General features: G+C 37.9%; 1 protein-coding gene across 11 annotated transcripts in view; it reads right to left on the bottom strand.

Annotated features, from left to right (window-relative positions):
- Positions 1–12,444, bottom strand: part of BBX (BBX high mobility group box domain containing) — a 278,550-nt gene that overhangs the window by 170,065 nt on the left and 96,041 nt on the right. For 3 of the 11 annotated variants that reach the window (XM_017517136.2, XM_037734453.1, XM_037734454.1), the window contains exon 3: positions 5,212–5,276. The exons of the other annotated variants lie outside the window; for them this stretch is intronic. The gene's annotated coding sequence lies outside the window, so the exon portion shown is untranslated. The remainder of the gene's footprint in view (positions 1–5,211; positions 5,277–12,444) is intronic. 11 annotated transcript variants of the gene reach the window in all.

A 12,444-nucleotide genomic window follows, 5' to 3' on the forward strand; every position in this document is an offset into this window, starting at 1 on the left:
CTCATCAACTGTACAAATAAGAAAAAAAATCTCCACAGTACAAATTATCAGATGGGTAAATCATTCAACTACAAGGCTTCTCTATGTACATCAGTTTGGGTTTACTTTTTGGTTGTTGTTGTTTTTTAATCAGTATTTTATGAACATCCCAAAAGAACAGGCTACTAATTGTAAAAGAGCAAAAGGATTTATCAGATACATTTAACAAGGGATTTTATCTTCTAATTTGTATCTTATAGGCTTAGGTTCACATTTTTATTTCACTATCTTATAAAATTTGCTTTTCAGCATATTTTTAGCTGAACTTGCAGGGTAGAGAATGCACCCCGGAATTGAAGATCATGAGGTTAATATCTTTGTAGAATTAACACACCTTAAATTGACTTCCTAAGGGATTTTACCATTTTTTCCCTGCCAGGGGACATTCCCTTTCAGTTAAAATTCCACTGTACAGATTACTACTGTGAAACCAGGTGAGTTCTTTTTGTATCCACATTTTTTTTTTTTTTGAGACAGAGTTTCACTCTGTCGTCCAGGCTGGAGTGCAGTGGCACAATCTCAGCTAACTGCAACCTCCACCTCCCAGGTTAAAGCGATACTCCTGCCTAGCTTTCCGAGTAGCTGAGACTACAGGCTTGTGCCACCACACCCAACTAATTTTTTTATTTTTAGTAGAGACGGGGTTTCACCATGTTAGCCAGGCTGGTCTCAAACTCCTGACCTCAGGTATCCGCCTGCCTCAGCCTCCCGAAATGCTGGGATTACAGGCAAGATCCACCGCGCTCAGCCTGTAACCACATATTTTCATTGTATGAACCCTTCTCTGAAGGTTATTCCAAACATCTTACATAAAAGCAATAAAACTCCCACAATCCTAAATTTGAAAATCGTATTTCTTCTATAAAAATTAACTTCAAATAGATTATAAGTAGACATATCTAGACACTTTCAAAAACTGAAAGGCACAAATAAACATAAAAAAGCATTTCTAAGATTCCACCAGAGGTTCCCACTAGGATCTGAAACTGAAACCTGTGAGCTAGCCCTTGATTGCCAGTGCTAAGGAAAGGCAACCAAATTAAGAATCCTGAAAATCATTTTCAAATCACCTTGAAATATCTTCTTCTCGCATAAATAAATTTTCTTACAATGATACAAATATATGCAAAAATAAGCTTTTAAATATAACAAATTTAAAGTAACTGCTACTTATGCTTCTTATGATTAAAAGTAAAACCTATTTTATATTTCGTAGACACAAGACAGAAAAGTATTAACTGCAGAGTAGTTAAAGAGTCCTTGGTAGCTAAGGAAAATTGACCTGGGATTGAAATGTCATCAGGTTGCCATGGATAATCCACAAATAGCAAAAAGAATGCATGCACTGGTAATATATTTCTAGATAAGAGACTCCCATAAAAATGACAATGACTTTAAAAACAAAATAGAACTCCAAACCCCGTCTAAAGTTAGATTTTTATTTTTAGGTTTTTTTGTTTTTTGGTTTTTTTTTTTAATGGCTAATTCTAAGCAAGGAGAATGGTTTTTAACCCCAACATGCCCAAACAAAACTTATACTATATGTTTGGTTAAAGTCTTCCAGATGACCTTCACTGGGAGACCTACTTGACACTTTCAATTTTTTCCTAACACTTCACTTTCTCCCACCACACATATCTTCTATGGTGATTTTCTTCTTCGTTGTTTTAACCTAAACATCTTCACTATGTTTTATCCAAGTGTCTGCCTAGGCACTTATGAGGTGTGTTTGACCAGGCTACAGTCAGATGTGCCAAGGACGAGCCGAAATATGGGCCCAAAGGCTTAGAGGGCTGGGCAGAGTGACAAGGTGATATTTCCCTATTGTAATGGAAAAGATGAGTGTCCAGGTGATTAGGGTGAGTAACAAGCTGAACAGTTCATTCTAGTCTGAGCAGAGATCCCGTCTGGGATCTCTTTGACATGGGGTGTTATAACGAATGAACCAGAAAAAGTTTGAGCAGACAGCAAGATTTGTGAGTCATCTAAACATACACCATTAAACGTATGGTGAAGAGACGTCACCCAGGGTCCTCCCCAAAGGAGAAGAGGGAAAGCAGGAGCGCATGGGCTGAAATCTCAGGGAACCTTCACAGCCTGGCTTTCGACAGTTCCTTTTTCACTGTGAGAAGAGTTAGGAAAGAAATATAAACAGATCATCACCCTTGCCCACAACTGACAGGGTTAAGTATTTCTGGGAGTTGGTCTAAACCTGTTCTCTGGGCAACCTAATCCTCCAGTACCCTCTTCCCGACAGCACATGCCTGCCTACTGCATACATTGTTCTTCCACAGCTTTCCTTACTTTACAGTCCCACACATTTCAAAAGATCTGTATACTCTAAACATGCCTTACTCACTGAATTATGTTCCCTTGGCTAGATCACATCCTATTTTCTGTTAGAATTGATTTAAAGATGAAAGATAAGCTCATTTGCTTTGCCAGGCCACAGAAACGGCAAGCTCACTGGGTTGGGGCAAATTGAATGTCACTTTCCCCAGTTCCACCCCAGAAATGTAAGTAGTTCAGTCCAAAATAGTTTAAGCAGTGATAACAACCAAAGTAATACCAGAGTTCCCCACCTGCATCGTGCAAAGGAGTGGGGAGGAAGAGGGAGAACATGTTCAAATGTAAAGAGTCTTTGTATTTACTCTGAGACATTTAACTAATCAGAACTTGTAGGAACCTCAGAAAGGTTCCACAGTGCCTCTTACTTTTTAATCAATCATGTTCAACCTGGACTACAAAACACAATAACAGGAGACACTTTAACATATGCAGACACCCATATACTCCCTACCCTAAACCAATTAAATCAGAATAATCCTGAACATTGGTCTCAGGGATCCAGAGCCCTAAAAGCTCCTCAGGTATTTCTAAGGTGCAGTCAGGCTTGAAACTACTATGGATATACAAGTTAAAAATTGATAGTATTTGTGGCTGATGAGCTCAGAGGACTAATGTGGAGAGTTTAAAATGGTCACAGGTAATACTGAATCAGATCAGTTAGGCTTATTCTTTTATGGCAAGACTGTACCTCTAGAGACAGGCATCTTATCAGTTTATGCCTCACATTTGAATGGAGCTATGTATTAAAAAAAAAAAACAAAAAGGTAGGCTGAGAGCACTGGCTCACACCTGTAATCCCAGCACTTTGGGAGGCCGAGATGGGTGGGTGACCTGAGGTCCGCAGTTCAATACCAGCCTGACCAACATGGAGAAGCCCTGTCTCTACTAAAAATACAAAATTAGCCAGGTGTGATGGTGCATGCTTGTAATCCCAGCTACTTGGCAGGCTGAGGCAGGAGAATCGCTTGAACCCGGGAGACAGAGGTTGCAGTGAGCTGAGTTCATGCCACTGCACACTCCAGCCTGGGCAACAAGAGTGAAACGCAGTCTCAAAAAAAAAAAAAAAAAAGAAAAAAAAGGTGTTGCAGGAAAGTCTTAATATACGCAATGTGAAACTCCTTACATTCACAAAGCAGTAAGAGATGTGGCTTATCATGCCCTTTGCTATGTCCTCCCCAATTTTATAGCTATAAACATGTTTTGCAACTCAGCTGACTAATATTAAGAATGCATTCTGTGGCTACAAGAGAAGGGCAAAATTTCTTTGTGTGACCAGTAAGCTCCAACCAGAAGTATGCCATGACGTTCAGCACTAAGTGATATGCTTGTAGAGAGAAAAGAAAAAAAATAACATGTCCCATGCCCAAAAGTTAATGACATTGATTATCAACTTTAACACACTAATGAGCAGGGGAGATGAGGGGGAATATATCCTCTGTGAGGCTGCTCAGTTATTTCACAGTAGCTTCAAACATCATTCCACAATGGAGCTCAACATCATGTGCATAATGGATACTCATTTAGGGAGAGCTTTCTCTCATAATTCATTGGTATCTTTGTCCCTATATTAATAGTTGGGCCTTATATGTAGAAATAAGTGGGCATTTATACATTGATAGATCCTGGAGAGATTTCAAGTGAAATCATAAGGAAGTTGTTTGTTTTTTTACTTTGTTTTGTTTCCTCCTCATTACCAATTAATTTGCATCTCACTTTCCTTCTGTGAAGAGGAGGTTCTAAGGGACAAAGCTACTGAACAACCTGAGAACTTAGCTACTCAAATCACCCAGAACACACATCCTCAGCTCTGCAGGCTGAGTACAAAGAGACCCAAATCTTAACAGGGTAGGGGGCGGGGGGCGGCAGGGAGAAAAGCTTAACTACCTTAGAAATTGCAGGCTTCCCAGAGCTCAGTTCAAACATTTAAAAAGTAAACACTTCACAATTACAAAGAAATCAAAACACTTCTTTCAAGTGGAAAAAGATCAAGGAAATAAAAAATGCTGTTTGTGATAAACACGATATAGTTTACAACCTAGAATTTTTCTAGACAAAAAGATGCTTCTCTCGGGTACTAACACATGGAGTTTCTAATCTCTTACCCCTGTAAGTTCCCATTTTATTTTAATAAAGAAAAACAAGCTATTTTTCTTTATTTTAATAAAGAAAAACAAGGCCAATTTTCAGAGCAAGACAGTGTATAACTGCACATCTTTACCAAAGAAATACTAATTTTAAGTATTAAAAACCCCTAAAAATCAGTGATTACCAACTATTTGATGACACATCTATTTTATTTTTGGTTCAATTTCACAATGTGTCTTCATGTTCTGTGGATTTTAATATTATGCCACTGAAATAGCTGGAGAGTCTATTAAATTAAATGAAAATAATAATCTCAATGAATCCTTAAAAAAAGTTGTCCTCATATAAAAATGATACATATAAAAAAGATATGAGAAAAAAATTATTTAATCTATTTCGACTTCTTTACTGAGAGGCTTCAAATGATTAGTTCTGTATTTCAACATCTGAGTTGACAGATATTTTAAAAATTTAGCAAAACTTTTTTATTTCAATAAAAGAAAAAAGCAAACTCCTTTTAAATATACTTTATTTGCACATGCATAGAATTTATAATTAGCTGCTTTTTAATTCAGTATCTTATTAGCAATTTTACTCCAAATGTGGAATCCTTTATATCTTTCTATACTTTAAAATTGTATACAATTTCTATCTTTAAAATTGTTACAGTAAGCATTTATATCTTTGGTGTAATTTTTGAAATATGGAGCCCTCCAGTGGCCAAATATTTATACATACCATTATAAATCAAGATATTCTACTGATTGCCGTGGGTACCACCTCCTTATGAATTTGCTTTAATCCTATATTTAAAGAAGATAATTGTTTCAGTTAATTTCATTCATAAATAACCAGATGTAATCAGACTCTAGATTTTATAAAATGATGGACATTTTCCAGTGTTATAGTTTCCTTACTATTCATTGCTGTAGTGAGAAAAAAACTGATTGAAAACATAGTATCAAAATAGGCATGCTAAGAAAAAAGGAAGCAACTTTTTCAGATATGAAGAAAAAAAAATTTGAACCTACTTAACCATGTTGAAAGTAAAAGTTTAAATGATATTCAATCATAAAAAATGCATGTATAACACTTGAAATATATTATTCTTCTTCAATGATGATGTGCTAGGTGGTAATCAAATTAAAGAGTTAGCTGTGGGTCAAAATCATGGCTTTCAGCATTTATCAATATTCTTGCCTCAAAAGTAATTGCTATTACGACTTGATATCTAAATAGCAACCAATCAAGCTTCTAAACAAACTAACAATTAGAATAACGATCTCAAGATTTAATCTCTTAGGCCAGAGATCAGTATTCATCTCTTCTTCATAGAGACACATAAGCGTCTGCATTTGGGAAACAGTATTTCTTCTGCCCAGTACCATCAACAGGAAATACACTAATCAAACAGCTATTGCAATGTGTACTTACTAGGTTCCAGAAGCCTTCACTGGATTAATCTCATTTAATCGTTACAGTAATCCGGTAAGATAAGGTGGTAGCCAGTAAGACAGCCCAATTATTTCCACTTCCTGGTAGTATCTCCTTCCACAATGAATAGGGCTGACCCATGTAATCGGTAAAATACCAAAGAAAGGATATTGAGGCTAGGTCATTAAAGACATTTTGGCTTCCACTTCAGTGTCTCTTGGACTAATTGTTCTGGGAAATGCCAGCTGCAATGTCATGAGAACATTTAGAAGTTCTATGGAAGGCCAGGTGCCTGGCTCACATCTGTAATCCCAGCACTGAGAGGCCAAGATGGGCATACCACTTGAGGTCAGAACTTTGAGACCAGCCTGGCCAACACGATGAAACCCCATCTCTACGAAAAATGCAAAACTTAGCCAGCCGTGGTAGCAGATGCCAGTAATCCCAGCTACTCAGGAGGCTGAGACACTTGAACCCAGGAGGCAGAGGTTGCAGTGAGCTGAGAAGATGCTACCGCACTACAGCCTGAGCGACAGGGTGAGACCAGGTCTCAAAAAAAAAAAAAAAAAAAGTCCTGGCCGGGCGCGGTGGCTCAAGCCTGTAATCCCAGCACTTTGGGAGGCCAAGGCGGGTGGATCACGAGGTCAAGAGATCGAGACCATCCTGGTCTACATGGTGAAACCCCGTCTCTACTAAAAATACAAAAAATTAGCTGGGCATGGTGGCGCGTGCCTGTAATCCCAGCTACTCAGGAGGCTGAGGCAGGAGAATTGCCTGAACCCAGGAGGCGGAGGTTGCGGTGAGCCGAGATCGCGCCATTGCACTCCAGCCTGGGTAACATGAGTGAAACTCTGTCTCAAAAAAAAAAAAAGTCCTATGGAAAGGTTCACATGGTGAGGAACGTTATAAGCCCTCCTGCAACCCAGGCATGTGAGTGAACACCTTAAAGTGATCCTTGCAGTCCTAGTCAAGGCGTCCCATGAATAAGGCCTAAGCCACCATCTTGACTGTACCTTCATGAGATACCCTGAGCCAGAATCACATGGCTAAGCCACTCCTAAATTCCTGACCCACAGAAACTGTGAGATAATGATTGTTCATTAAGTTTCACATAATTTCTTACACTTCAATAGATAACACAGATTAATATTACAACGGATTCCATTTTACAGAAAAGCCTAGGAAGGTTTCAGATACGCTAAGAAGACGAATACCTTTTTGTTGAACAATTCTTTCTCTTTTTGTTATTTCACCAAAACATTTAACCTACAATATCCCAGATTTTCCAATTAACCATATAGAATATGTTTCTTCTAACTTTGCTTGTTAAATAGATTCATGTTCCCAAACTTTTTAAAAAACTTTAAAATTGTTGACAGAAAATATATTATTGATTGAATAATTTGGAGCCTATTTTACCGATAATCACATCTCAGCTTGTGCATCAAGTATGGAATATGTCCAGAACTTATTTGTAAATAAGTGAAAATCCCCTTTTCTCATAACCTGTCTCTGTAACTCAAGAAGTAAGGTATATATATTACACGTATGAAAACATCACTATGTACCCCATGAATAGATATGATTATTTGTTAATTTAAAAATTTTTACATGTAACAAACCTGTACACGTACCCCTGAATCTAAAAGTTGAAATTATAAATTAAATTAAATAAAAACAAAGAGAAATAAAAGACAAACAGTTCTAGAGCTACATGGCACCTAGATGAAGGCACCTACATGATGAAGTGTTTACACACAGATGTTAAGCATTTATGTCCACAAAAAGGCCAAAACAAATTTTAACAAAGAAACTGTAAAACAAAACCACAGTTTCTGGACATGTAAAAAATAATAACTGATATTCAAAACTCAGTGGGTGAATCTAAAATTAGATTATACAGGCCAGCCATGGTGGCTCCCATCTGCAATCACAGCACTTTGGGAGGCTAAGGCAGATGGATCACTAGAGGCCGGGAGTTCCAGACTAGCTTGGCCATCATGGTGAAACTCCATCTCTACTACTAATGAAAATACAAAAATTAGCTGGGTGTGGCGGCCTATGCCTGTAATATCAGCTACTCAGTTGGCTGAGGCACAAGGATCACTTGAACCTGTGTGTGTGGTGGATGTTACAGTGAGCCGAGGTCGTGCTACTGCACTCCAGGCTGGGAGACAGAGCAAGACTCTGTCTCAAAAGATAATAATACTATTACATTATACACAGCTGAGAAGAAAATTAGTGAACTGGAAGCAAAAATGGAATAAAACAATCAAAATGAATCATGTAGATATAAAAGTATAGAAATTACAGAATAGAGGGTAAGCGGTAAGGAGATACAGTGAGGTCTAATTCTGAAGTCCCAGAAAGAGAAAAAAAAAAAAGCAAATGAGGCAGAAAGAAGAAATTCCAAAGCTGTCTAGCAAGTCTCTTTGAAATTATTTAACATCAGCTAGCTTTCACAGTACCTCCTCCAATAATCAATGCTAGAAGAAAATAAAATAGAATTCTCAGTCACGGCCCAATAATTTTATAACCAGCCTAATTGCCATTTGTCTAAGTTCAGGAGCAAACTATGAAAGTTATTTTCCTAAGTAACTACTTTTTTTTTTGATACGGAGTCTCACTCTGTCGCCCAGGTTGAAGTGCAATGGCACAATCTCAGCTGACTGCAACCTCACCTCCCGGGTTCAAGCAATTCTTCCGCCTCCACCTCCGCCTCCCAGGTTCAAGCAATTCTTGTGTCTCCACCACCCAAGTAGCTGGGATTACAGGCACCTGCCATCAAGCACAGCTAATTTTTGTATTTTTGTAGAGACGGGTTTTCATCATGTTGGCCAGGCAGGTCTTGAACTCCTGACCACAGATGATCCACCCACCTTGGCCTCCCAAAGTGCTGGGATTACAGGCATGAGCCACCATGCCTGGTCAACTACTTTTAACTAAAATAAATTAGTCCTGTATTGCATGATAATTATATTAATACGGTATACATTTTTAGTGATAAAAATTGTTCTAATATTATTATTATGCTGTGCTGCATTTTAAATAACTTTTAATACACTATATATTTTTTGCTTTTAAGCTTGTAAATGATGTTTATTGGCCTGTAAGATCCAAAGCAAAAGGGATTCCAAAACAAAAAAATAAACATTTTTAAGTACAAAATAAAAACAAGGCTAATGAGCACAACAAAGAAAGTGTGACATAATTTATCTAAAGGCCTTGTTTTATGTGGTAGATAAAAAGCACTCACTATATGCCAGAGGTATTCTAAATGCTTTACACTGACCACTTAATCCTCCTAACAACCCCTCACGTAGGCTCTATTATCCCAGTTTTACAGATGTACAGAGGTAAGGAAGGGTTGAGAAGCTGTCTTGAAGTTACACTGATAGCAGAGGCACGATTGAACCCTGGCAGCCTGGCTTCTGAGCAGACTCAACCATGAGCCTAGACTGATGCTACAATCTGTAATCTCTTTCATAAAGTACAATCCATAGTCAAAAGATAAGGTGCTTTGGAATTTTGGTACATTTGAGTTTTAAAAGCCAATTCTAACACTTCTATCTATACAGTAATACTACTCTACATCTGCTTTTCTCATCTGTAAAATAGGGGGCAAAATAGGTCACATTTTTATATTTATGAATACTAAGTGAAAGCATGAATTTAAAATCACCCTGTACAGTGCTCAACCCATAATCAGTATTGCTTTATGTTTTAACTTTTTCCCAAAGGCAGGTTTATATAAAAACCAATGAAACTTTAGTTTCAGGGCCCTTCACTATCGTAACTCCTTCTAAATAGTAAGTGAAAAAGCCACCCCTAACTAAATAGTAAGTAAAATGCAATCCCTGTTGCTTCTATCCTCTTTATCATCCCACTCCCTGTCCCCAGGTAGGGGCACAATCATGGAAACTGTACAGCAGATCACAGTAATTAAAGACCCCAGCTTCCTAACCACAGAACCAAAAACAAAGCACTGGGTCCACGGCAGAGAGGAAGGACTCCAGGGAAGTGACTCCTTCAAGTCATTTATGAGCCTTTATCTCATCTCAAGCTACACAAGCATGGATCTGATCCTAAACGGCACAGGCAGACACTGAGTACTAAACTATTGAACAGAGCACTGCCAAATTCCCCAACTGGCCACTGGGTGGCAAAGAAGTGGGACAAATTCAAATAACACTGAAAAGACTTTGAAAACTGAACTGACAGGAATCACAAGTCACAGAGGGTTGGATCAAACTTGAATCCTGAAATTAGTTAACTGAGTCCGTACTAAAATGAAAATGTCAACATTTTCCACAGGATGTATAAAAAAGACCCAGAGTTTCCTAACAATCAAAATGTCCAGAATAAAATTCAAAAACACACGAATAAAAAAAATCTCAATTTGCACAGAAAGACAACCAAGCAACAGATATCAACTATAAAATGACACAGATGTTGAAATTACCTGATAAAGATATTAAAAAAGCTTTATAAAAATTCTCTAACAAGTAAAGGTAAATGCTCTTGAAAAGGATAGAAAGGCAAAGGGCTTACAGGTGGGGTACAAATGGCACAGATGCTCTGAAAAAATCTGGATATTTCTTATATAAATATGCATGTAGAGTGTAACTATGCAATCCCACTCCCAGGTATTAACCCTGCAGGAATAAAAACTTATGCTCACATAAAAATTTGTACATGTTTATACTGTCTTTATTCACAATTATTATAAAGTAGAAACAACTTCATATACACACATATAATGAACTACTGATAAGCACAAAAAAGAAATGGACTGTCAATATAAAGCAACAATGTGGATGAATCTCAAATATTATGTTAAGTGAAAGAAGACAATCTCAAAAGGTTATATACCACATTACCCTATTTATATTGCATGCCCCCAAAAGATAAAACTATAGTAATGAAGAAGAGAACAGGGGTTGCCAGGGGTTAGGGGTGGGAGGAAAGTACAGCTACGTATGAATAACATGAGAGAATTTTTTCAGCTGACGAAACTTTTCTAAATTTTAACAAAAAACTAACTGTACACGAAATCTATACGTGTTTTATACTTCATAGAATGATACATACAAAAAGCCAATATTACTGCTGGCAATTCAAAAATTAAAGTTTTCTAAAGCCTCAAGTTTTTTGTTTTTTTTTTCAGACGGAGTTTTGCTCTTGTTACCCAGGCTGGAGTGCAATGGCGCGATCTCGGCTCACTGCAACCTCCACCTCCTGGGTTCAAGCAATTCCCTGCCTCAGCCTCCCAAGTAGCTGGGATTACAGGCACAAGCCACCATGCCCAGCTAATTTTTTGTATTTTTTTGTAGAGACGGGGTTTCACCATGTTGACCAGGATGGTCTCGATCTCTTGACCTCGTGATCCACCCACCTCGGCCTCCCAAAGTGCTGGGATTACAGGTGTGAGCCATCGTGCCCAGCCAGGCCCCAAGTTTTAAAAAGCAAACCTAGAAAAACAAATTACCGGTGTAGCTATGAATAAGAGTTTTTAAAGGGGATGGGTTGTATTAGTTGGTTGATTGAAATCAATTTGGCCCATTGCACTGAAGGCCACTAGGATCAACTGAACTGCATCAGCACTGAAAATGACTTACAAAGGTATAATCCTACCCAATATGCTTCCTGCTTTAACCATATATACAAAACCAAGACCAAAATAGCACATGGAAAGAAAATCAAAGAACACAGTGTCACTGCCTGTCACCAGGCAGCAACTCAGGTCTTCAAGCTGAAGGATATCTAAATTACCTGAGATGAGAATCTGTCTTTGAAAGACCCATTCCAATGTTAATAATTCTACCTTGAGTTCTAAGCTGTGTTCTTTATAATGTAATCTATGCAGCATTTTTATTTTCTCTGCTACACTAAAGAAATTCCACTTCCAGGAAAATGAAAAAGGTGCGTATATCCCTACAGGAGAATGTTAAATGCTGGACATTATGTATAAAACAAACATAAGACTGTAAAAGGTAGAAAAAGGGCAGAGCAGCTAGGGACTTTGGGGACCCAAGAAACAACACAGTGGTTAAGTTTCCTGGGTTTTCCTTTCACTTCATATATTTGCAACCTAGAATTGAAGCTGGCAATCCAGAAATGCCAAAAGGGCACAGACAAAAAAACCAGCTCCCCCCAAAGCCCGCTCTCTCTAACCAAAGGAGCATGGAAATGAGCAGCATAGCAAGACAGAAAACTTTTAGACAGTAACTGTTCTACACAAGGCAATCATCACAGAAAGAAAAAAAAAAAAAAAAAAAACAATTTTGCATGTTCTTCACATGTACCCAAAAAAATAAAATGCAATAAAAAAAAAAAAAAAAAAAAAAAAAAAAAAAAAAACTGTGAATGCCAGCTATGGTTGAGGACTAAACCTAGACTTCTACCCTGGCCAAGTTATAAAGATGAGCCACAACTCCAATACCTAAGGGGTAGTAGAGAAGCAAAAGTAGTGACCTGCAACTTTCTTACATACACACCAGGGCGTGCACACACACATACACACACTCCACAGAAATC

The sequence above is a fragment of the Cebus imitator genome, unplaced genomic scaffold (assembly GCF_001604975.1).
Source record: "Cebus imitator isolate Cc_AM_T3 unplaced genomic scaffold, Cebus_imitator-1.0 Scaffold619, whole genome shotgun sequence".
Classification (NCBI taxonomy): domain Eukaryota; kingdom Metazoa; phylum Chordata; class Mammalia; order Primates; family Cebidae; genus Cebus; species Cebus imitator.